A 25,904-nucleotide genomic window follows, 5' to 3' on the forward strand; every position below is an offset into this window, starting at 1 on the left:
ACACAGAGTGAGAAAAACTGATGCAATGATGTGCAAGTCCCATAAACCCATATTTAAGTCAATCAATCAAACATGGACAGCATACAAAAACGTGACTATTTTTCATTTGGTTGCAGTAATAAATCTGCACATGGTTGAGACAAAAGGGGCAGGGTTTATCTCAAAAGAGAAAATTAAATTGGGTTATTCCACAACAACTGGGTATCAGAATGGGAGATTATCTCAAAGATGCTGAAAAGAGATGAGAAAAGATTACTTTTCTGCAAAAAAAAAAAAACATTTTGAAATTGTAGAAAAATAAATGAAAAAAGTGCTAATCAACATCAAGTGAAGAGAAAAACAGTGACGATCACACAATTTATACTATAGTGCATAAAATCGTCAGAGTTTTCAGAAAATCTGTAGAAAATATTTTCACATTTTAGGCTCTCAAGACATATTATAAACTAACTGAAGAAAATTTACAGAGATATTTACCTATGAACATTGTTCGAGCTACAAATGCAAGATTTTCCTGAAAAAGGGGGAGTATTAATATTAAAACACAATTATTAGTTTTCTGGAACTCAAATAATAATCAATGTTTTATACCCCTTTATCACACTAAGGTCTCTGGAGAGGATTCCAGCTGAAGGCAGAGCAGATTAACAACCGCACACATGTTCACACTGATGGCCAGTTTCACAGTCACCACCAGTTAACCTTGAAAATATTGTTTTTTCAACTGCGGTAAGAAATGAGTTTGAGAAAATCCACACAAGCACATGGTGAGCATGCAAGTTCAGTGCAGAAATGCTCTTCTGCAGCCTCGGAGTGCAAAATATTCTTTGCTTTGATATGATTTAATGAACTATTTAAAGATATATGCATATGCATATTCAATCAATATCACAAGATAGAGTGCTGATGCATAGAATATCATTGTGACATCATACACATGAGGTCCCAGACCGACTGATACTCATACAACAGCATAACTTTCAGTACGATATTGCTGTTAAACATACTCTCATGCCGGGATTCTCGGAGTAAAGAGATGAGTTCCCCCACAGGACTTGACCTACATTATGCCTAACAAATTCACATGAATAGTTTGACTCATTCCAAATAGCATTTCATGGTTCAATTAAATATTTCTTACTCTTTCTCAAATTAGAAGTTATAATAGTTCAGAACTTTTCAGATCAATAAGCACCTAAAAGCATAATTTGTTCTTGTGCTAACTGCAGGTGTTTCATTGAAAATCTGGTAGGTCTGTGCACACACAGCAGCTGTTGTTCCATGAATGATTTTTCACAAAAGCGTTTGTCATCATTTATATTTGCTACCAAGCCAGTGCTCTTGCATCATAATAAGGTGGTTATAGGTTCAAATACTGGCTGGATCCTTCTGTGTGGAGTTTGCATGTTCTTCCCATGCATACGTGGGTCAACTGGTTTAATCCACTTTAGGTACAAAAGCATACATGTGAGACAAATTTGTGACACGAAATTGCCCAGAGGTGTGTTGTGCTGAGATGCATTGGCGACCAATCCAATGCTGTCACTTTATTCAGTCTATGGCTGTCATCCACACAAAACTCAACTTATTAGTTAATTCCAAGCGAACAAAAATTCATTTATTAATTTAATAGTCATTACTTTTTATATGTTCATATAAGATGCGTATGTATATAATTTGTACATATTAAAATAAAAAAAAAAAAGTTATTAGACGAGCACATTATAGTGCAGGACCGGACCGGAACTGCATTACCCAGAGTCCCTTGCGGCAGTATAAATAGAAAGGAAAGGGGCGTTCCCGCGGTGACATGTGGAGGAGGTAAGCGGCGGATTGTTACCGAGGACGCATTCAGCTGTCAGAGATAACGCCGCTCAGGCTGCTCTTACCTGGGAGTTTCGCTGCCATGGACTTAACCGAGGATAGCGCTGTGGAAATTATCCTGTGCTGACCCACTTCTTCAGCCGTTTCCCTCTCGCGACGTGTCTTTTCACGCCTTTCTTTCTCCCCCGGCAGCAGGTAAAGTGTCTCTCTGTGCAGTTTTCCAGCTCCTCTGTGTTGTGAGCATCCCTGTCAAGGAAGTAGCCCACGCGTCCGTGTGTTGTTGCTGCTGTTGTTGCTTTTCCGCCGCAGCTAATGTGGTGAAATTTAAAGGGCGGATAAAAGGTTTTTTGTGAATTTTTGTGGGAAATGTTTCATGCTGCTGCTTCACGTGCCCTGTCATTATGTTGTACAGCTAAAGTTTGAGGAGTGAGACATGTGAACGTGGCTGAACGTTACTCTGAGCTTGTTATTCTTATGTGTGGAGTTCACACAGACAGCAAAAATGTAGGAACACACTTTATTTAGGTTTGTCAAAAATGAATAATAATTAAAAAAACAAAAGATCAAGGCCCACCCAGCCAACAATAGCATAATGCACTGAGAGTACATTTCTTTTGTTTCCTTCTTGTCGTTCTACTCACTTCATTCATTCATCTGACATAAATGTATCTAATCTAGTTCCTTAACTCTCTTTCCCAATGTTTTTTTTTGTAAAGACTCGAACCCACATGCCTTAAATGTAATAAAGTGAAAAGCTTCATATCTTTTGTTTGTGATCAGTACTCTTTGGAGTATTGATGCTGATGATCTTACAGTAGGTGGTGCTCTGACAATGGGATAAATGATAAACGTAGTGTGGATTTAGTCCACGCTGTATGAATTATAATCCCATTCTGAGAGTACACAAAACAGAAAACGGGGCCAGAGTTGTAAGTATTGTTCATTGTTTTGATTTTTAATGTTCCTGACAGTCTCTTTTCAAGACAACAAACTTACAACCACGTTTTCCATGTTTACTTGAAAATGCTCTTTTTTTTAAACTCTTCCTTGCCTTACCTTTCCTCTGCAGGTGTCTTCAAACCAGAGAAACCATGTCGGACAAAATGTCCAGTTTCCTCCACATCGGGGACATTTGCTCCCTGTACGCAGAGGGCTCCACCAGTGGATTTATTAGCACTTTGGGGTAAGATCACTTTTTGCCTTTTCACGTTTTGTGACCTTTCAGTTACCTCCACTTCCTTCATCGTGTATTTTCTCAATGGGCAGAATATACACAACACTAACTAAGCACATGTTGCTCAACTAACACTCAAAATAACTTGAACAGAAGGCCTGTTTTGGTATAAAGGACGATGTTGTAATGGATGGATTCTAGTAATAGATGATTTACTGCTTCTGTCTGATTCAGGAACCGAATGGTAACATAAATGTTTTTTGTTCAGGGTTATACACTTCAGAGGGGGAAAAAAAAGAACCCTTTAGACTATATTTGATAAATGAGTTCCTCTGAAATGTTTCCATCTTTGTTTAAGTATGTAGTTACAGAACTTTGCCAGCAATATTAATAATGCATGTTTTTAAAAAGCACCTGAAGAATTTTTGAGTAACTCTCTAGTTGGACTCCAGACTGACCTCATTGAAATGTATTTGGAATTAATTATGTTTATATATTAAATAGTTAAGCCTTTTAAGTGATAGCACAAGGTGATTTTCTGCTGGATGGATTGTATTTTTTGCTTCCACGATTTCAAGTTTCTCAGCCTGGCTGTCTGTGCTTTGTTGTTTTATGTTTATTACACCGTGTACAATTTACACAAAGAACATTTAAGTGAAGGATATGATGAAACTGTGGCAGCTTATCAATGAGATGATTCCCTGTTGTAAAAAGTCTTATTCCCTTGAGTCTGTGTTTTAAGAAGAGACGCGCTGAGTCACTGTAAAAACAGAAAAGTCTCAGCCAAACGCTCTTTCCTTGTTTCCTCATTGGATTTTTCCTGTTTTCTCTGGGTGCTGTTTGTCTCCTCCTGCAACACGTTGAACGCCATTTCTTTAAGTGGCTGACATCTCGCCGCCTCCCTAATTGTAGGCAGTGAGTTTAAAGTGCGTCTCATTATGTGAAAATTGAGCAAGTCTCGACGCACAATTGACGTTTCGGGGGTAATAACAGAGAGCTAAAAGCAGAGCGGAGTGTGACTCTTGATGAGCCCGGCCCTGCTCTCTCAGCTTACCCTTCCTTTCTGCCACCATGGAGTTAATTTCTGTTCTTCTGTGTGTGTGAAAGTGAATTTTGAGCACAGTGCCTGTACTGTTATGTCCTCCCCCTCTGCTCAAATGCTGCAGTTCTCCTCTTCTCGCCAGTGTCGCCACTCCGCTCGCCTCTCACCAGAGGCCGAGCGGTCTTCTCCGCCGGTTTTCAGAAAGCGTGCTCTCACTCACTTTAGCCGTGTGCATCACCCGCCATAGCAACACGCACAGCTTTGAAGACTGGCACCGTGACACAGCTCATCTGTCATATTTCCCATCTTCTGCCGTTGCGCCTTGTAATCACCCCCCCACCCAGCGCCGCCGTGTGAGAAGAGCTTAGAGGGCGTACCTATAAATAGCATCATTGTATTAGGTGCTGCCTTTGCGGTGGCCGTGCTGAATGTGACCCCTGAGAAGCAGATGCAGCCACCTGCACCACCAGAGCAGGTGACGGCCCACGCCTCGGCGAAGCGGGTGTCGCACAACGCATGTGCAGGTATCTTGTTGACCTTGGAGAACAGTGACTCCTCTGGACCACTGAGGCCGCGACTCTCTACTCATGAAGAAAATTCTCCCCAACATGTGATTCCTTCCTTTGTCCTCGCAGTGCGCGGTGCGCTGCAGGAGCTATAAAAAGCTGCGACTGACTGGACCCGTTCAGGCTTCCTACGGAGGTGTTTTATTTGCGCTGATCCACTATCTCACCGTATTCCCGGGGGGCTTCCCCAGAACTCCGCCGTCACGTGGCTACGGAGTCTTTCTTTCGCACGTCCGGGTGACTGTAGAGAGAAAACGCAACGCTGGAAGAAAGAGGAAATCTTTGGTGGTGTTAGAGGTGTAAAAAGTTTTCACAGCATTGCGCTCTTTGAGCTGAGACGATTTGAGAGTGTAGGCTTGCATATATTCCGCTTCTGAGGTTGTTCATCCATCTTCCTGCCTGTTCCATAATTCAGATGTATATCTCGGTAATCATTTAGAAGCAAATATTCACAATACTTCATCATGGAGACCTCATTTGTATCTTATTTTTGTTAAGGCAACATCTCCAACATCACATCTGAGAAAACATGCTAAACCCATTCATTTATCTTCATTGGAACAAATGAAGCATCTCCTCCACCGTTTGAGTCCGCACCTAACATTTCTACCTCTATCATCAGTGCAGTAATCCAAAAAGTCCATATCTCACAATAAACTCTTAGACGAATATATCCAAGGCTGAATTAAAAGGGTTTTCGCTTTAAGACGTCATAATAATTCATGGTAAAGACCTCGTTTGTCTCTCATTTTCTCATTTTTCGTAAATGTAGCCTCAACTGAAAACTTATGTCCTCTTCTGTCATACCTTAGCTGTTGTTGTTGTTGTTGTTGTTGTTGTTGTTGTTGTTTTTTTTTTTGTTTTTTTTTTTTTGTGGTGAGAATTGAGAAATTGCAACTCATGAGGAAAGGCTTACTTTATATTTATGTGGTGAGTCAGTCCAGGTGATCATGATTACTGCACAGATGAGGAAATGTGTCCAAATTATTGATAATTTCTAGAAGTTATTATGGACTAGCCTGATATAGTTAAGAGTTCCGGCTACATGTGGCCAAATGTTTCTTGGCTTTGAAGATGTGAATGGAGTAATAACACATTCCTCTGTGAACTGAGGCAGGAGGCATGATATTGTTGATGTTGCAGTTCTTTTGTTCAAATTTCAGGTTGTCATGCGTTATGAAAGTTAAGTAAATGTAAACGATATAATAATTTGTTGCACCAAAACAGATATGGAGGTTTGAAGTTCTTGTAATGCTCTTATTTACTGGTTAGACCCACAAACTGCTGCTGGAGTAAAACGGGTTTGACGCTCCTGTAATCAGTGTAAAACACATCAGATCCTATCAATTTAAAGCCAGTTTGTCAGTTTAGCGTTGAACCTTTTTCCATCCAGCAATGTTTGGAACATTTTCAGACTTGTTTATCCAAATAGCTCTCTTATCGGTGAAGTATTTGCACTATTACTTCATAGTTAATCGAAGCTATAACCTTTATGTGTGAATGTTTGCATGTAGATTTCCTCTGGTTCTGAGTCTCCATCCAAAAACATGTCTGTTCACATTCAGCTCTGTAGTTCCTGTAGGTTTGAGTGTGTGTTCTTATGTATCTCTGCGTTACCGCTGCCTTTTGCTCAATGTCAGATAAGTAGCAGCCTTCTGCATCGAAAGTCTGGCAGCTGGGTTTGGAGGAGAGACAGTTTGAGCGGGTCTCTCATGTGCGACCACTCTGTGTCTGTTATCTGCCAGAGGTTGTGCAGAAGCTGGTTGTCCCAGACACACATTGCTCTCCCATATCATGACCCTCATTTTGTTTTCCAGCCTGTCAGTGTCCTTCTTTCTTTGACACGAGCTGAGATGTGGATTTGTCTCACCATAGCACACTTTTTGATACATCTTTTAGCTCAGCTGACCATCTTTCAGTTTTCTTCCTGAGCTTGCTTCCAGAGAACTCTGTGCCATTTCTGCATCAGTTCACCTCAACCTGTTTGGTTGCGTTTATATGTATATGAACATGATGGTTCCTCATAGCGCTGTCTGGGGTCCAAGGTCACTACATTCCAACACATTGCGACCTTTGCTTACATGTTACATGGACTGACAGATCTAATGTACTGTAGATGGTTAAAGACGTCAGTTCTGTGCACTTGTATAGGAAAAAATGTTATTTTAGACCTTCTTGAAAATTTTCTCATGAAGTTGAACACAGCCTTGCTGCAGTTTTTTTTTTTTTTACATCTGTTTGTTCATATTATCTGTTAAAACACTGAAAATCTAATAAAGTCCCATTTGCCAGGGAGAATAAACAAATCAAATAAGAGTTGTTCATTTATTTTTTTTATAAAAACAGTTTTTTTTTTTTTTTTTTTACCATTTAGCTAGGCTTGAGTTATTGCTAGAATTGCATTCATCTTCTACACATTTGACGCTTGTACGAAATGTGAATTAGCACAAACTTTTGTGTGAATCATGTAAAGATTTGATTAGTGGCTTGAGGTCAGTCCTGAAAGCGCCTGTTCTTTAACAATGAACGGTTTTTTGTCAAGTACTTCCATGTCACAAGTTATTGTTAAAATTGAATACACACTTCTTGAAAACAACAAACTCAGTTTATTTTTAGTTGATTGTGCAATGTTTTTTTTTTTTTTTTTTTTTTTTTTTTTAGCTATGCCGTTACTGTCATTTTACATAACCCTTTAGAATCTGCACTGAAGCGTGAAATGATTTGTGTTGCCTGTCTATTTTGAATGGTTGATAATCGTATGAACGGTTGTGTCTCCAGGCTTGTGGATGACCGCTGCGTGGTCCAACCAGACACAGGCGACCTCAATAACCCACCCAAGAAGTTCAGAGGTAAGGTCTGAAACGGTGCCGCTGCGCAGTTCACCATCTTGACGTGCGAGTCCGGATCGCTGCCGCTTGTGGTGTTCTTTGTGTATTGAATCGCAGATGCTATTTAAATGTGCCAGGATTTGTTACTGTTCTGTAAGTGTTCAGTGTTTGATGGAAAAATCCTCACTAAGGCCCCATTTAAACGTTTTCAAGTGAAAACACAAACGTTTCGTTGCCCTTTGGATGTCTTTTTACACGACAGCATTGCTCTCGGCCACTAAGTGCACATTTTTGGAAACGGCTCCAAAGGAAGAAGTTTTTGAAAATGCTCCACCTCAGTGGAAATGGTGGAGATATGCTCAGAGTCCATATCTGTAGAAATGGGTGAAAACACATATTTTCTTGTGCATGGCTCCCTGTACATGCATGGTAAATAGTTCTTCTGCACATGCAGGTCACAGAGATGGAGAATTACTTTGGCTCAGTCCGCTATGAGGGTTTTCACGCTGCATTCAGGCCACACACAGTTTGACTGCAGCTACTGTCAAAGGGGTAGAGATGCACGGCACTCGGACTGAGATCTCAGCAAGGTCACCCTGTATACAGACAGTGTAAAAGCACCATAAATTAATGATATACTAAATAATATACCGTACCTGGGAAACTGGCCATAGTTTTTTTTTTTTTTTTTTTTTTTTTATTGGATCTTTGTGAAAGTGGGCGTGTCTGCCAGTGTTTGGCTTGTGATGTTTTGGCATCAAAGAAGGTCTCTGCTGTCTATTTGTTAAGTGATTTAGGACATTGGAGAAAGATATATGCACATTTTCACCTCTTTTGGAGCTTGACTGAGCAATATTTTAGAAGGTGCCGAGCGGTGGCGTCTATATATCCTCCTGCTCTTGTCTTCAGATTAAACTTAAATCACTTGAAGCCTCATTTGCTTAATAAGGTGCTCAAACTGCTCAGTCCTGGTTTCATCCATGCTGCTTCTGTTGTGCTCCTTCGCTGGGACAATCTCTGGATTTCAAGCCACACAGTCATGCTGTGACCTTGTACTCCCACCAAACAGTGTTAAACCGTTGAAAGTAGGAAGCTGCGAAGGCCATTTCACAAAGTCTCTTTTGTGCTTCTGAAACTGTGTTGATATGCTAATGCTCACACTGGATGATTGTGTGCTTGAAAAAAAAGGCTGTTGTCACGATCACCTGGTGCCACTGAGTGTGGTTTCATCTGGAAAAGATCCCCCGGCAAAGGAGGAAGAAGGGAAAACCGATGTTTGTGCTGTTCTGTGGAAGTTGTAGCGCTCTCATTCGTCACAACAGAGGTGGGTCACTGGCCTCGGGTCGAGCAGGTGAACTCCTGTGACTCTTACGTACATTTTCAAATTGCCTTCTTTAAAGCAGCAGTTAAAAATATGTCTAAATGTTTTGGCAGCCTTTGAGGGAAGACTTAAGTAAATTACTAAAAGTGGAGCGATGCGGCTGCCAGGGCGTTTTTCCATTTCCAGTGTTCCCTCCATGATTAAATTTGCACTTTTAATGCATGAGACGCCTCGCAAGACCCCGTTTAACATCCCCCTGTCACATCACAATTGATGCTCCCATCGCTCACTCTGGAGCGACTATAACCAGGGAAAAGGATGGTGCAGGCACAGACCGAGTGATTATTATCCTTTCACGCCAGCCTTGAACCAAAGACGATGGATCAAAGTCTTTTCGATCCGTCCATCTTCTACACCTCTTTATCCAGTTCAGGCAAACGGTGCTGCAGTCGAGCCTGGCTCGAGTGGAGGAAAACTGAAAGGCTGGCGATAGAACCACTCACACGTTCTTACATGACCAACTGAGAACTGGCAGCTCACCTCAAGCACATGTTTGTGGACTATGGCAGGGAGCGTCTTCACTAATTGCTGCTGATTTCTCTTTACTGTCAAAATGTGGAACAGTTGAATAAAACACGCAATGTAATATGGATTGTAATGATAATTTCTCGCCCTTTCCGCTGATCGAGTTGTACTAATTTCATGACTAAGCATACGCTGGTTGTCTGGATCAGTATTTTGCAGGATGAAGTCATTCATGGCCAGTCGCCGTTTGGCTGGAGGTCCAAAAAGAGAATGAAAGTCCTTCCTGACAGCCGTCCAGCGTCGCTGATTTATGTCGGCGTCGCTGAGGACTCCGTGTGCTCTACTCCTGAGAAATTTATGTAAAATATGGACATAAATTCTATTTATAGCATACTGGTCTAATGCAATTGTAAAATATAGCCTGAGTACCAAGGAGCAAGAAATGGCAGATGCTACTTTATTTAATGACCCTGGGTGAACGGTTTCCCAACCAGCAGACGAGTATTTTTAGCAGGAACTCCTCCAGCAGAGGAAGACTCGCTGCTGCTGTGTGGCCGTACGAGATCCGCAGCGTGCGGCGTTGTTGTCGTCGCTGTTCGCGGCTCTCAGAATAAGTGGTTTGTTTTAGGCTGAGTGCCAGCTAGAGTTAAGCTCAAAGCCCATCACAGGAACCTGCCATCTAATAACAGACTGCACCGTGACAGCTTAGATGTAAGCACAAATTAGCTCCTGGCGATGAGTCTGAAACACAATATGCTTTGCTTCCTGCGGAGACCGCATGCAAATCTATTGTTGCTGCAGCTGTGTGACAAACACCTAAACAATGAAAGAAAAATACGGATTTGTACTGTTTTATAAGCTCAAGCCTATGTGTCGCGGTTAATTTGCAATTGTGCCCTCTGCGTCTTGTCACATTTGCCGTGGTTCTTTCAAAGCTCGGGATAAATGTTCCACAGTGACACAATGTGGCATATGCACCTTAACCAAAACTCACTTTCTCTCCCCTCTGGTAGTTTTTGAATTTATTCAGACATCACAAACTACACCTGGGCTCTTCTTTATCTTCTGTGGACTATGAGCTGATACTGAAAAATGTGTTTTTCAGTTTCATTGGTGATTGGAGCTTCATGCTTATAGGGCTGGGCGGCATGGCCGGAAATTCTTGTCTCAATTTTTTAGTTTTCTTTCTGTCTCAAAATGATGTTAATCTGATGTTATTGGGAAGAAAAACAAAAAATCAACCTCTATAATTACTTTATCAATACATTTTTATTATGGTGAAAACTAGTTGCATTTCACAGTTAGATCTTTTTATTTAGTTACCACAGTTCTCACCTACATTACCGTTGGAAGTAAGAATGAATAATTTAGGATGTTCTTTATAATGAAAGTTTCCCATATTTAAAATAAAAGTTCTGGACGTTACAGCTATGGACCCTGTCAGTGAGAGAAGGATCAGAATATGGGTTTGGTGTATTTGCACTGATACACGTCTGCTTGGTTCGCAGACAGAATGTGTGACTGTGCAAAACCCAGGATGTAGTTTTAGCTTGGCGGTGGCACTAAGTCCTCCTGCAGCTTGATCTAAACCCGACCAGTGAAGATGGAGACTGAGTAACGCCAATTCTTGAGTCTGATGCTGCAGAAATGTCTTCTTCACAGTGTAGCTGAGTTCCCAGTCTCTCCTCACATGCTGCCAACACAGTGAGCAGATCGAAGGCCAGTGGAATGCCGGTTCGATCAAATTGTGGAATTAAAATAAGATTGGTCTTTTGTCGTTCTGAAGTGAGTCATGACTGCACACTCCTGCTGTGACGTTAGGACATTAAAGACTGAGCACCGCGGTGTGGTTTTCATATCTGCTCTGTGGGAGGCATCAACCTGCGAACCACTTCAACTGCAAAAGTCACAGATGGAACAGACTTTAACCGCCCTTTGAGGGGAACTATTTATGTGTTTACGCAGAAATGATGGGTGCAGGAAGTGTAGATTTACCGTAAAGTCAATCACTGCGTTATTCAACTGGCTGAATGATCAGGAGGAAAGAGGAACAGCTGAACATCTGAAATAAATGCAGCTTTATTACAGTTTAACTAAACCTCACTAACAGACTTTATTACATTCACTGTATGAGCTGTTAGATAAGAACAAAATCGGTGCTCGGAACCACTGAAAACAATTTCTTGAGAACAGCTACGAATGCTACTCACCATTGTTCATGTTCATGTGGTATCGTTCTGTGGAGTGTGTGTGTGTGTGTGCGGCAGATTAGCAGCAGTGTTTCATGGATATGAACAAAGCACAGTTTGTTGACTTGAGGATGCAAACAGAGTGACTTCAGCGGTTTCTGTGTAACTCAGCTATTCAAATCATATTCAAAGATGTGGTGAAACGCCATGACCAGCTGGAGCAGATAGTGGAACTGCAGCCGCCAGGCCGTGACGATACACAGTTCTCTCTACTGCTTCAGTTCTGGGTGGCTCTCACTCTGTCTGACTGCTTTGATGAATTTGTGTTCTCACATACAAGTCAACCACATGACTGCTTAGTTTCTCCTTTTCCCCTCATTTAAACGTCACATTGAATAGTAGTATAACTTCTGCTTTGTGTTCTGACAGCAGGAAGGCACTGTGTTCGTCTGTGTTGCTGTTACAGTTCAGCAGAGAGTTTTTTTTTTTTTTTTTCGATGTAGTGAAAGTATTGGGCGATTTTGATGATTTTGTAGATCCTGCTTCAAAATTGGCCATTTCTCTGAGCCAGAGGTTTATCTGATTTGTTTCGCTGCTCGTGTTACTTTGGCTATTGCTGTACATGCTAATGGTAAAGCAACATGTTTACAGGTCATTGTTTATGCATGTCTGATAAAAATGCTCTCACCGTCAATTTTTTAAATTAAGTTATTTTTGAGATGAGACAAAATAGACTTTTTTTGCTCCATTCAGGCAAAATTACAGTTTTGCAACAGTGAAGTTATCAGAAAGTAATGGATAATGAGGTGAAACTGATTTATGAGAGCTGTGACCCAAAGTAAATGAGTGTGCGTCAGAATAAAATACTTTGTACAAGGAAACAGCATTTAAAGGTGCATTAAGGAGTTTTACAACCTTAAAAATACTTATTTTCCACCATAAATATGTTACACATTTTTAATGATGTGTACAATGTGCCCTGACATATTCATTACAAGTACCTCTAACAGCGCTAAATTGTCACTTGAAAGTTGCAGTGCCGGTCCGGCACCAGAATTTTTTTGGGGAGAATTTGAAAGGAATGACGTAATGCGCGCTCCGGCTTGTTAAGTTTCGTTTTGTCTGCCATTACTCCGCCAGATGCTTAGTGAGCAACAACTGAGCAGGAGCTTCCAGAAAGTAAGAAAAGACTGGCTTCTAGCACTGCCACAGCTCCACACAGACCCCACCAGGTAAAAGACACTTACATTTTACTTGAGCGCTACTAAACGAGCGAGGAAGGAGTTCCCCTCTTCCGTGCACGCGAGCCACAGGGACGAGTTTTTCACAAAGCTACATTACGCCCAAGGCCTGCAGGGGGCGCTGTTTCGCATAAAACGTGCAAACTCCTTAATGCACCTTTAATGAACATTTTTTCTGTAGTTTGTCAGCACAGGAAGAATGTCCAGCATCAGAGTTGTACTAAATCAAATAGGTGTATCACATGATTCACTGTGGCGAGCCTGAAAAGCAGCAGTAGAAATTTGCCAGCACTGTGGGTATGTTGGAATTATATTCTGTAGCAGCGTTGTGTGAGAGAACCATATTAGTTAATTAGACAGAACTGAAAACATTTCCTGATGGAAATGCAGATTATTTTTGCACATAGCCAAGAAGGCTGCTGGTGGGTGCATGTCTGATATCCTGTATGAATAAACACCGCTGATGTTGCTTTTCTATAGCGATCGTCATTGCAAACTATTCTTTGTTATTATTATTCATTTTTTTTTAAATAGTTTCATGTTAAAAGAACATTATCAAAATGAGAAGATGTCTCTTGCAGCTTTGGCATCATTTCAGGAAAGATAAGTGAAACTTTTAGAGCCACCACCTTTCTCTGAATTAAATAACTGCTGATCACAGAAGGTGCGATGTTTAAAAAAGTGCTCCTTTAGCTTTGAATTGGTGTTTATTCTATTTTTGTCAGTGTGAGAATGTTTGTCACAGTATCTCGGCACGCCTTCAAGTATAAAAGAGAGAAGGAAGGAAACTATGGTGTAACCAGAATGAACACACACACACACACATTCTGACATAGTAGAGGACAAGTTTTATTCATAGTTATATGATGGTGCGTGTGTGGCAAAGATTGATGAGAATTGGAAGAATGATTAACTGAGGAGTCACGGAGCTGTCACATTGTGCACCAATGGATCTTGGGTAATATTGTTGAGTGATGCACTGACATTCGATCCACCTTTTTACTTCTCCTGTCAGCTGGAAAACACAGCAGCAGTTCCACAGCTGTTTACACCGCGGACTGGTTTTAAATAAGTTTGAACGATGCATGAAGAAAAGTGCACACTTTCAAAATAATATTTGATTCTCTCTTTGGACATTTTACTGTGTTCATTCACTTCATTTCACCGGAAGGTCTCATTAAAACTTAGACATTTCCTTAATGTGTGCTGTGCACCAAGACTAACATTCACTTTAAAGTTTGAATTTTAGTCCTGAGATTTAAAATACCTTTATGTAATCAAACTTGTCATATGTTTTGAAATAATGTAAAGTTTGAGTCTAATGTCAGTGTGTACAAAAATCTAATAATGAGCATGAAACATGTAAAACCTGACATTTCTGAAGAGCATGTTAATCCATCAATCCAATTATTACAGTTCCATGATTACTCCAGTGTAGGTCCTAATCAGGGTTGGGGAGTAACGGATTACATGTAACGGCGTTACGTAATCAGGATACAAAAAATTTGTAACTGTAATCCGTTACAGTACATGCAAAAAAAATGTAATCTCGTTACAGGTACTTCTGATAAAAACACGGATTACTGAGCGGGATTACTTTTGAAAATCAGACAGAATCAACAACAGACATCCGCGCCGTATACAGACATTGTGACACTTTACAGCACTTTACGGCACAAACTGCCACATCGTAGATCTATAAACAATGGACTCTGTAGATATATAAATGATAGACGCCGCATCCACCGCTGTCTTGGAGCAGCCTCCTGCTCTACTGATATGTTTCACCGTGAATGAAACGGCCCGCGTTGCCATGGATTTTACCACATGCTGCTGGAGTCATGGCGGCTCCAGAGAGACTCATTCTTTGGCTGGAAATGTAGACATTTTGTATTTCAGTCAGAAGAGGCCAGAACTTCTCTGTACAATGTAAATCCTGCCTCCAGCTGTGAAAATGCTCTCAACATCCAGGAACTCATCAAACCTGAAGACACATCTACTGGTATGAAACACACCTGAACTCACAGTGAAGCTAAAGTGTTATTAACCTGCTAACCTGTCAGTAACCTGCTGCTGAGAGCCACAGCCTCACCAGGCTGAACTCTGAAGAATCTGATGGAGGCAATAATATCTTCAGCCTGTATGGAGAATTTATTGGAGACTGCGTGTTTCCTTCTGTCACTGAGGAATAAATGAACTCCGAACTCTTGAAAAAAATACTTTGCATGGCCGACCTGAACACAAACCCTGCTCCTCACTGCAGCAGTACAGCTACACAGCAGACTGAGTATATAATATAAATATGTGTTAACACTGTCAATACGGCTCCTGGTGCTGCTGCTGGTCTGTAGAACTACTAGAGGAACAGTCTGAACTGATGGTTCTGATCCTGAGTCAGAAAGAAAGAAAGTCAAATTCTCAGTAGGTTTAGAGGTTAAAGGTCATGTTGTTGGTATTAATTGGGGCTGAACACACAGAGTCCAGCAGAGTTCAGAACACTCAGAGCATTTAGTGTTGACTGTGTAGAGTTGTCAATACACTGTGAGGATGACACATTGTATCAGTCTTTATTTTTTAGGTTTGCTGGTGAAGTAATCTAAAACTAACTAAAAGTAATCAGGTATGTTACATTTTAATTGAAGCAATTAGAGTAAGTTACTGATTACATTTTTTGACAAGTAACTTGTAATTGTACCAGATTACTATTTAAAAGTAACCCTCCCAACCCTGGTCCTAATTCATTTGACTATTTAATTAATTATTGGATCTTCAGGGTCACGTAGTTAGAAACACTGACTCTACAAAAATAAATTAAGTCTCAGGACAAATAAGGAGAAAACATCCAAGTTGTTTTGTACTTTTCATAGATACAGCACACACCATGGCCGTTCATTTTCCACTCCATGTTGGAAATGTATTCAGTTCGATATGTACAGACGTATGTTGGGAAGTTTTCCATTTGGATACTAATAACCTGCTTTTTTTTTTTTTCAAATGAATTTCCCACACAGCTATTTCAGTATTGAAAGGTGTATCGCTAAATATATTATTTCAGTTATAATTTTAATAATAGTGCACACAGCTATCTGCTACTTTTTCATCATTGTAAATGAGCCTCCTGCCAAAGGTTTGCAGCCCATATAATTCACATTCTTCCTCATCTGTTTCTCAGTCTTTAAGACAGATGTTCTCCCAGTGCCCCATTTTCTTCATTGGTCCTTGACCTCGTCTCTGGCTGTCCTCCTTCCTCCACCCTGCGCCCAATGACGGTTAATCCCTGGACGCTCCTTCACTGGCCGCGTTTCCGACATAGGCAGCCAGAGTCTCTATTTTTTACCACAGCGAGCGCCTCGTGTCTCCTGCACCAGTTGGGGTATAGGACACAGTTACTGCAGCCCCAGTTCCAAAAATCCTGGGACAATATGCAAATATTAAAAAAAAAAAAAATCTTTAATTTATTATTCATGTGCAACAGTATTTTTATTTTATTTTATTTTTTTCACAGATACAACTTATAATTTTCACAACGTAAAACATTCTCCTACTTTGCCGTTGCATATTCTCGTCCATACAGGTAGGAGGCGTCTCGGGGGAAATAGAATCAGGCCATCTGCTTTGAAGGGTTCTCTCTGCCATTGTCTTTAAAAAGTGGAACAGAGGGATGTTTACGTTTTCTGTAGCAGCCTGTTTTTCTACTAACAGCCTGTAAACGTTCAGGCTCTGAGAATACAAAATGCTGTGACCTCTTTAGATTGAGATTTACTTTCAGGCAGACCGGTTTATCTCCTGGACTCTTCGACTGTGAAGCCATATCGTAGTGCAGTCGACTCAAAATGCATTTTAACGTTGTCCTGTTGTCATGGGCCAAACCGTGTTCTCACCATTGTTTATGTTTAACGTTTTGCTCTCTGCACACACATCTATGTAGTTTCATTACAAAAAAACAAACAGCGCCCGCGAGTGATTATACAGGAAAAGTACATCCTTTCCAGTGTTTCTGCTGTTTCTGTGTAAACAGACATTGTTTTCAGAGTGTTGTAATGGAGATTGTGGTGTTTCTGCATCACGTGATGGTTTCTCTGCATGGTAAAGCTTTAACCTCCGTTTAACGAACGATGAACTGTGTACACCAAAAGTGGTTTCTGGTGTTGTTCTTGAGCCTGTGCAGTGAAATCTTCATAGTTTTGTCAGTTTCAGGATCCATTGTTGATTTCTGACATTCCTAAATTTGTTACATGATTGTTAAACCTTTGGCCTCCTTCACTTCCGAAATCTTCTCTCTAAAAATACCCGTTTTCTACTTTTCTCCTCTGTCATGTTACTGATCTGTTGCAAATTCCTGCGTGGTTACAGAATCCAACAGCATCCAAACCACCTGTTTCTTCAGTCTTCCGTTACCTTTGCCCCATGTTTCTTTTTTAAAACCTAATTCAATACAAGTCTTTTTTTTTTTTTCCATTCAATTATAAAATATCTTCCTCATAACATCTGTTATGCTGTCTTTTGGTCCACTGTACTTAGAAACAAAATCATCCCAACCTTTTTGTATATGTCCCAGTCATGAAGCAAATTATATAAATGATTAATGAATCATATATAGATTATAGCTGACAGCCTGTTATGCTATAGGACATGTAATCTATTAGATAATTAAGTTTATTTCTCGTTTAAGAAAAGGGCTTGAGAGATTAACTGATTTTTGGTAATTTAACCTCAAAAGAAGTTGATGTGACATCTGAGGATGTGTGCTGGTCGGGTTGTCTGCTGTTTGTCTGCTGATCATGGAGGATGAAGCATTTATCTGTCTGAAGTTTCATGAAGTGTTTTACACTAGTTTTTATGTGTGTGGAGGTGCGAGGTTGGCAGGAAGTGCAGTTTGACCGTGATGAGTTTGTGCAGTTCCGGTGTCTATGAAAGCTCCATGAATAAACAATAGCCGGCTCAGCCGCGGCGACGGTTCTCCAGTCCATCAGGTTTGTCCACCGACTGGCGACCTGTCCAGTGTGTGTCTTCAGTAATCTGGGATTGGCCCCAGCTCTGCGACCCTGCACAGGATTAGAAGACGGATGTAGTTTTTGGCAGTGAAACAAAAGTGTTGTTACAGCATTGAAAGACTTCTTTTTTTTTCTTGCTAGTTTTCAGTCAGTTTTATCTCATTCGTTGTTCAACAGTCAGTTCAACTGACCCTCGGTCAGACAAGGATGATATTTTTTGTGGCCATCACCTTTCTAGTAAGTTTAATAAAAACACATGTTGAAATAGACATCACAACTTAAAGTCACGAAAGAAAATCTGTTTTAAGACTTTTGGTAGTATTTATATAGTTCTATTGGACTGTACCATGTGAGCAGTTTCTCTGACCGCTTTTAAAATGTGGTGGAAAATGAGTTTTTTTTTTTCTCATCAATACATGAATTGTTTACTGCTTTAACCCCAAAGTATTATTCACACTGATGCACAGATGCTTAAAACTACGGTAACGGCAACATGTCTCCCTATTGTAAATGCAAAATGCCAGTGCTTGATGACTGATTTTCTCTCTTTTTTGCTTCCTTTCCCCAGATTGCCTTTTCAAACTATGTCCCATGAACAGATACTCCGCACAGAAGCAGTTCTGGAAGGCGGCAAAACCCGGAGGCAACAGCACCACCGACACCGTCCTCCTCAACAAACTTCATGTAAGAAGAGCGCACCTCCACCCAGTCTCATCGCCCTGATGTTGTGTAGGTTATTTACCAATTCTGTCTCCGTCTCCGTCTCCATCCTCTGTGCATCAGCATGCCGCTGACCTCGAGAAGAAACAGAATGAGTCGGAAAACCGCAAACTGCTGGGAACCGTCATCCAGTATGGAAATGTCATTCAGGTGCGTTTACAATACATGCTTACAACCAATCAGCAGAGTTCCTAGTAATCCTGTCTGTAGTTCTGTACTGATCCAAATGGAGTTTTCAGTGTTTGCTCCAAGACAAAGAAGTGAGGAGAAAGAGCTCATTGTGAAGTCTTATCTCTGCTGTCTTAGCTTGGCTCTTTGCACAGGAATGTTGTTTTCCCAGGTGTGAGTTCATCTGAAATCCAGAATAGTAACACATTCCTGCACTGTGACACGCACGAGGGAAAACACCACATATACCGCCGTAAGATGTCCTGGTTTATGAGCAACCATCATTTTAACAGGACGTCTCCACTGACTGATTCCTGGTTAGGGAACAATAACTCTCTGGTTCTAACAGCACATGTCGCGCTGTGGGTTTGAGCTGAGTTTTAATGAGTAGAGTTGTACAGAGTTTCAAGCAGTACTCACAATACTGAATACTGTTAATACATTGTTGTTTTGAAACGATTCACAGTGTGTGAGAGATTACATTGTGTTAGGCACTTAAACTGCTCATCAGTGGTTTCCACCCTTTGTCTGTCTGCGAACCTCCAATATAACTTCTGAGACCCTGTTTACAAATGAAAATAAAGGCGCTTTCGCCAAGCCACACTACAGCCTTAGTAAACAGTTCTTTTGCAGATATGCGGGCAGATATGCAATAACAGCATTTGCCTCCAGAGTGTCATGACTCCTGGTCCAAATTGTCCTTGAAACTTGGAGGTTTTATAGTTAACATTCACTTGGTGTAGCAATCCAATTTTCATCGTCTGACAATACGAATGTCGGCGTTCTCGTTGTTAATAATGTTTATAGCGTATTGCTCTCTGCTTGCATGTGGGTTTCAGTACGAAAGCAAACGGCAGCATTCACGTCAGGCCCTGCATGAAGAGTACATCGCTCTCAGCATTTCTACCATTTCCATGTAAACAGACATCCTTTTCAATGAAAAGTGATGCGTCTTCATTCATAGCGTTGTCGTGTAAACAGGACGTAACCAATGCGCCTTCCCAGACCAAAACACCTCAGTAAAGTCAACACATCCACTCTCAAAACAGACAATGTAAGGAGCCTTCAGAAAATAAGAGCAGTTAATATTTTCCTAGGTCTGCTCTGGATGTTGGAAAGTGTCTCATGGTTTACTTTGATATGTGGAAAAGTAAAGTGAGCGACCTCATAGCAGGCATTAACGCTGCTCTCCTGAGTGGTACTCGACACCAAATGCTCTGCAGATGCTTTGGCTTTTCCTTTCAAACCCCCTGGTTCCCCCTCGCCCGTTTGATGCCACCTATAATGTGACTGTGTGGCTTTGCTGCCATGTAATTCTCACCTTGTTTTGCCAACAGTTGCTGCACTTAAAAAGCAATAAATACCTGACGGTGAACAAGCGGCTGCCTGCGCTGCTGGAGAAAAACGCCATGAGAGTGACTCTGGACTCGGCAGGAAACGAAGGATCCTGGTTCTACATCCAGCCGTTCTACAAGCTGAGATCCCTGGGAGACAGTGTGGGTAGAGCTGAGAGTTAATTATGCTCAGCAAGAGACCTCCAGGATGTATTTTTAGACTTTTCAGGGGATTTTGAAACAGTCAGATGAACAGGCAATGCAGGTTGTTTTCATGAAGGACTTGATCAAAGAGCATGATGGGTACAGCGGTTCAGGATTCTGCCTTTTATTTAGACGGCAGAGCTTACCAAGCACAAGCAACTGCTGACATACTGACGATTATCTTTTTAAGTGCCTCTTCATGAGGCGATTCTCTCGCACGGAGGTGATGTTAACGCCCAGCAGGCGCTCAGCAGCAGTTTTCAGCATTTTCACATACTTAATTGTGAATGAGGTTTTTAATCGCCGGCCTCGCTCAGTCGTCCCGCCTGCAGCGCGCACGTTGTTTTCTTTTTTTTATGGATGCTTACTCTGTGGTGTTTAAGTTTAATAAAGCTCGCTCACTATTATCCCGTCATTGAACGGAGTGAAAATTTCTGATGACTTCCATATTTTACCCAAACGAACAGTAAAAAGAGACACCAGGATGTTAGTCCCACGTAAAGAAATCCTCTGAGAAAATCCTGACACTCAGAAACCTTTCCAGGCAATAAACAGTGAAGATTATGAAATTTTAATCAGTTCAGAAATTGTCTTAACAAATCTAATCAGATACAAATATCACACAATGGAACACTTTTTTTGTCCTGATCGTTGTTTATGTCTTAATATCACTTTCAACAGAGTATTTCAGCGATAAGGGTTAAAGTAGTATTATTAGTCTCTTTGTGAAAACATGCTGAAAGCAGCATGAATTGCACAGCCTGAAGATTTTGAAAGTGAAGAACTGTATTGTAGCATATTTTGGAAGTGGAGACGAGATGTGAGTTAAACCGAGTCAATGAATTAACTTGAAGTAATTTCAAATTTTATTAGACCAATTTCCATTTAGGACTAACTCATAATCTTTATGACAATCGTTAGTCTCCTTTGGAAATAAATGATAAGGGAAGAGACGAGTGTCAGATGGACTAAATCAAACTCCTGTGGCATTTCATAGTTGCATAATATGTATTTATCTTCAGAAAGATTTCTAGTTAGCGCAGTGTAAATTCATATATTCATATATTTTATCTTGCCTGAACATAAACAAGTAATAACTATTCTGGTGAGCCAAATCAGCTGCACTCAACATCCAGGCTTTAGTTTACAAGCAGCATGGTGTAGAGCTCCATCTAGTGTTCATGTGAGGAACAGCATGTCAGAGATTCTCTGAAAATAAAGGTTTTATTAGCTCTAAACTTACATGAGCATGTTTAAAGAAGATCATTTGCATCTAAATGGGTGATGATTGATTTCATTTCTGCAGGTGGTGATTGGAGATAAAGTCGTCCTCAACCCCGTGAACGCGGGACAGCCTCTACATGCCAGCAGCCACCAGTTAGTGGACAACCCAGGATGCAACGAGGTACATGGAAAATTCTGAGCGCTTCAGTTGAACACACACAACTGAGCCAGTACTAGTACTGGACAGTCCCAGTTTTAACCAAAAGTACGAGTCGTTTTGAATGTTTGTTCTGTTTTTCAGGTGAATTCTGTGAATTGCAACACAAGCTGGAAAGTAGTTCTGTTCATGAAATGGAGCGACAACAAGGAGACGATCCTGAAAGGGGTGGGTGCCTCAATAAAAACTGTTCACAAGGAGAAACAGGAAGCTTTGAAACCTGCCTGTCATGACTGGAATGAAAGACTGAAAAACAGGCGGTGGGAGTTGAGAGAGTGACCGCTGGAGTGCTCTGCTGCGTCTGTAATTACAGGGTGACGTCGTGCGGTTGTTCCATGCGGAGCAGGAAAAGTTCCTCACATGTGACGACCACAGAAAGAAGCAATACGTTTTTCTTCGAACGACGGGCCGGCAGTCCGCTACTTCTGCCACCAGCAGCAAAGCACTCTGGGAAGTGGAGGTCAGTCGGCAATATGTTTTTTTTTTTTGTTTTTTTTTTAATGAAACCTAATTCACCTCTTAATTATTTGGTTTTTATTCTCCTAAATCAGTTAAAACAAATGCTTAAAATGTAATACCTGCTGATAATGTTTCACTATAATGGTTAAACCATGCAGAGTGGGAAGATAAGTTTCACCTTCACACTGCAGGTGATAAGGATCTACATTTGTTTCTGTTATTTATTTTTTTTTTTTTAAGTCTGAAAAGCACAAATCCAATTGCACTTAAATTATAATAATCGAGCACAGATCATGCGGGCTCATTGCTCTCCGTCCCTGCGTTGTTCCCCCTTTCCCAGGTGGTCCACCATGACCCTTGCAGAGGAGGTGCAGGTTACTGGAACAGCCTGTTCAGGTTTAAGCATTTGGCCACTGGGTGCTATCTGGCTGCCGAGGTGGGTGAGGTGTGTGTCAACATCACCAGAGTTGTATTCTCACACTATCTGTGCTCCACGGGCCATGACCCTCAGAGATGCCAGGATGCTTGTTGGTATTCGATGACGTTACAGAGCTGTGATGAAGATGTTTGACTTGTTTCCCAGGTGAATCCAGACTTTGAGGAGGAGAGCGCCGAACAGCGGTCATCGGTGAGTCCGTCTGATCTCCTTCTTTACAGGGATTTAAAAGCCAAGCTGTTGGTTTCACTATTTTTATTTCTCTCTGTTAAAATGTCTTCTCGATCTTTGCCTCCTGCTGCAGGTGGTGGACTTCACACCCTTTAACTTCCAGGTACTGCTTTATGATCTTTACTTGGTTGCTGCTTTTGTCTTGTCCTGGATGGTGCTGGTCACTTTTAAAGAACGTCTTCATTTTAATGCCGCTGATCACCACCGTGTGTCACTCTGCCATCATCTATAGCAGATGCACGTTGTAAAGGAAGCTGCCACCAGGTGGCAGCGTTGCCGTTTGAGGCTGAAACGCTGATGTTGTGTGCAGGTCACAGCTTTGGGTCAAGGAGGTCACTGAGATGGCTGAACCCTGTAGAGTCACTATCACTTGTAGATAAAATTAAAGACTTCAACACCTCTTTTCCTTTGTTTTTATCTTAAGACCGTCCCTCCTCTCCCCTCTGCCATGTGCAGCCACCAGTTTGCTCTCTCACTGCATACTGTATGTCTCCAGCTGGATGCTGATAATGAAGCTCTGCGAGGCCGCCTGCGGGCTCCCCAGGAGAAGATCATGTACACGCTGGTGCCTGTACCCGACGGAATGGACATCTCCTCCATCTTCGAGCTGGATCCGACCACCCTGAGGGGCGGGGACTCCATGGTGCCCAGGTATGAATTCACACGGCCATTCTTTGAAATCCGGCTTTCTGCATCCGTTTCATTTGTACGGGAAGCTTTTGAGTCCCACACAGTTAACATATACACAAGCCAAGGGGGGATATGAAGTGTTAAAATAAAATTAGGACACAGAGATGATGCCATACTTTTCTCAGAGGAAACTGTGTGAATATGACAACAAGAACGCTGCAAAACAGGAGAAGTGACAAATATCGTAACTCCACCTTCAATCAGTGAAACCACAGCGACGTCACGGTGATGTCAAAAGCCAAACAACACAAACAGTGACAGTAGTATCAGTTTGACTCGCCTGCGTGGGGAATTTCGAACTTGGCCAGAAAGGGAGTTTCTGAGGTAATGAGTGTGTTTGCTTTGTGCAGTTGTGGACAGGGAGCACTTTAGTTCCGTGTGGTCTGTTATGTCTGCATGACCAGCTGTCTGCCGTCACGCGGACCGGTGCCCAGTCTCTCCCTGACATTTGGTTGAAAATTGCAGCATTGGTCAGATCAGTGGGATATATATTTACTTTATTTCGCTGAGAAATAAGGGGATCCTGTGTTTCTCAGTGCGCTGCTCACTTTCACATAGCTTGACTGCTGCCAAGAAGAGGAAAGTCCCAATGTGGCATGAAACAAGAAATGAATAAGGTAGAAGTGGTGGGATCGTGATGAACCTTGGTTTTCACTTGCCTTGTAAATATTTTGCTTTCTGTTTTGTCTAAACTGTTCTGCAGATATTGTCTTCACACACTAAAGTATCCGTCCATGTATACAGGCTCGAAGGTTTGCTCTGCACTGATTTGTTGACTTATTTATTATTTATTGATGAGTCCTAAATATAATGCTACTGCAGTGGAAAAGAGATTGTGGGACCAATAATTATACTGTGAAACATCAGTATTATTTGATGAGCTATGCTCTCTGATCTCCTCCTTTTGGACCAAGAACCCACTGAAGAGAGTTTATGAGAGTTCATATTAACAGGAAACTTTGTTTACAGAGTGTGTGTGACTTTATTGGTGGGTTTTGTTTTTTTTTTTTTTTCCCTTGTTCCTTCTTTTAAAATAACAACACATGATGCAGCATTGTCAGTATTTGTGCTGATTGGCTGGCTGACCATATTATCCCTGATAAACCTCCGTTTCTGTCCGTCTGCTCCTGTTGGCGGAATTGCGTTGGAGAGAAGGTCTCCTTCCAAAACGACTGCGGTTGTACCTATTCTTGCCAAAGCACATCAGATAAGAACAGAGCCTCTCCACCTTGCCGCAAAGCCTCTATTGTGTCACGCCGTCAGGTGTGTGTCTGCGCGGTGCTCGGCTCTCGCCGCTCTTCCCGCTCCAACCTGAAATAACCCCGTCCCTCAAACTTTAGCCCAGGGACTAATTACTCCCCGCGAGAAGCGCCGCACAAAGGTAAGCCTGTTAGTTCCAGCGGGCCGTTACGTAACGCCTGCCAAGAATATGGCTCCTGTCTGCTGGAGGCCTGACGAGCGACACACACGCTTACTCGCACGCCCACACGTGGAGAGAGGGATGCTTTGAGAATGAAGGACAGAGCTGGCTCAGACTTCACTATGCGTAAAGGTTTTAGTGCTTAATGAAGAAGAGACGTGGGTCAATGCTGGATAATCCGTAATCTTGCTGCGTGCGCGGCTGGAGGGTGACGGCCGCGCCTGACCTGTACCCGTGTTTACATGCACCTGCTGCGTCCGACGCCGTAAACGGTGATTTATCGTTTATTAGATACACTTTTATAGCTACATAGCGTGCTATAAAGCTTGCCTTTCATGCTCAGACTTGTCGGTCTTTGCTGGCACGCTTTCAGAGAGACGAACTCCGACACTTCAGATTATGAGATTTGCTGCATGCTGAAGTCGAATTCTTGTTAGAAATCAGATCTGATGCTCAAAAGTCAGGATTCATCTCGATCAAAGCCAGATGTAAATAACCCCAAACAGTAGTCATTGTGGTCAAATCCGAAGCACTTCTACATCCAAAAAGTCACTTTTTGGCAGAAAGAATGGAACCATGTTACTACTGAATACTTATTACCTCTACAGGCCTCAACATCGTGCCTTGTGACAATTTTTTTGTAATTTCCATCGTTTTCTCTCCATCATTTCTCTCTTTGCAGGAGCTCCTATGTCAGGCTAAGACACCTGTGCACAAACACATGGGTTCACAGCACCAACAACCCCATCGACAAAGAGGAGGAGAAGCCCGTGATGTTACGGGTGAGTGACCCATGGGTTGGTTGTTGAGGAACATTGTGAAGATTCCCAACAATTTCTTAATTTTGTTGGGGTTCTTTTTTTTTGTTTTTTTTGAAAGATTGGAACATCAGGGGTGAAAGAAGATAAAGAAGCCTTTGCCATTGTCCCTGTCCCGCCTGCTGAAGTGCGCGATTTAGACTTTGCTAATGATGCAAGTAAAGTGTTGGCGTCCATTGCCGGCAAGCTGGAAAAGGGCACAATCACACAAAATGAAAGGAGGTTCGAATTTAGATCTGTGTCCAGCATTGATTCCTTTTCAAAACTGTGTGGAAATAC

The 25,904-nt window shown here is 41.6% G+C and overlaps 1 pseudogene; it reads left to right on the top strand.

Moving 5' to 3' along the window:
* The first annotated feature begins 1,827 nt into the window (after window positions 1–1,827).
* LOC115388303 (inositol 1,4,5-trisphosphate receptor type 1-like) overlaps window positions 1,828–25,904 on the top strand; it is an 83,562-nt pseudogene continuing 59,485 nt past the window's right edge.

Source organism: Salarias fasciatus, chromosome 5 (assembly GCF_902148845.1).
Source record: "Salarias fasciatus chromosome 5, fSalaFa1.1, whole genome shotgun sequence".
Lineage (NCBI taxonomy): Eukaryota > Metazoa > Chordata > Actinopteri > Blenniiformes > Blenniidae > Salarias > Salarias fasciatus.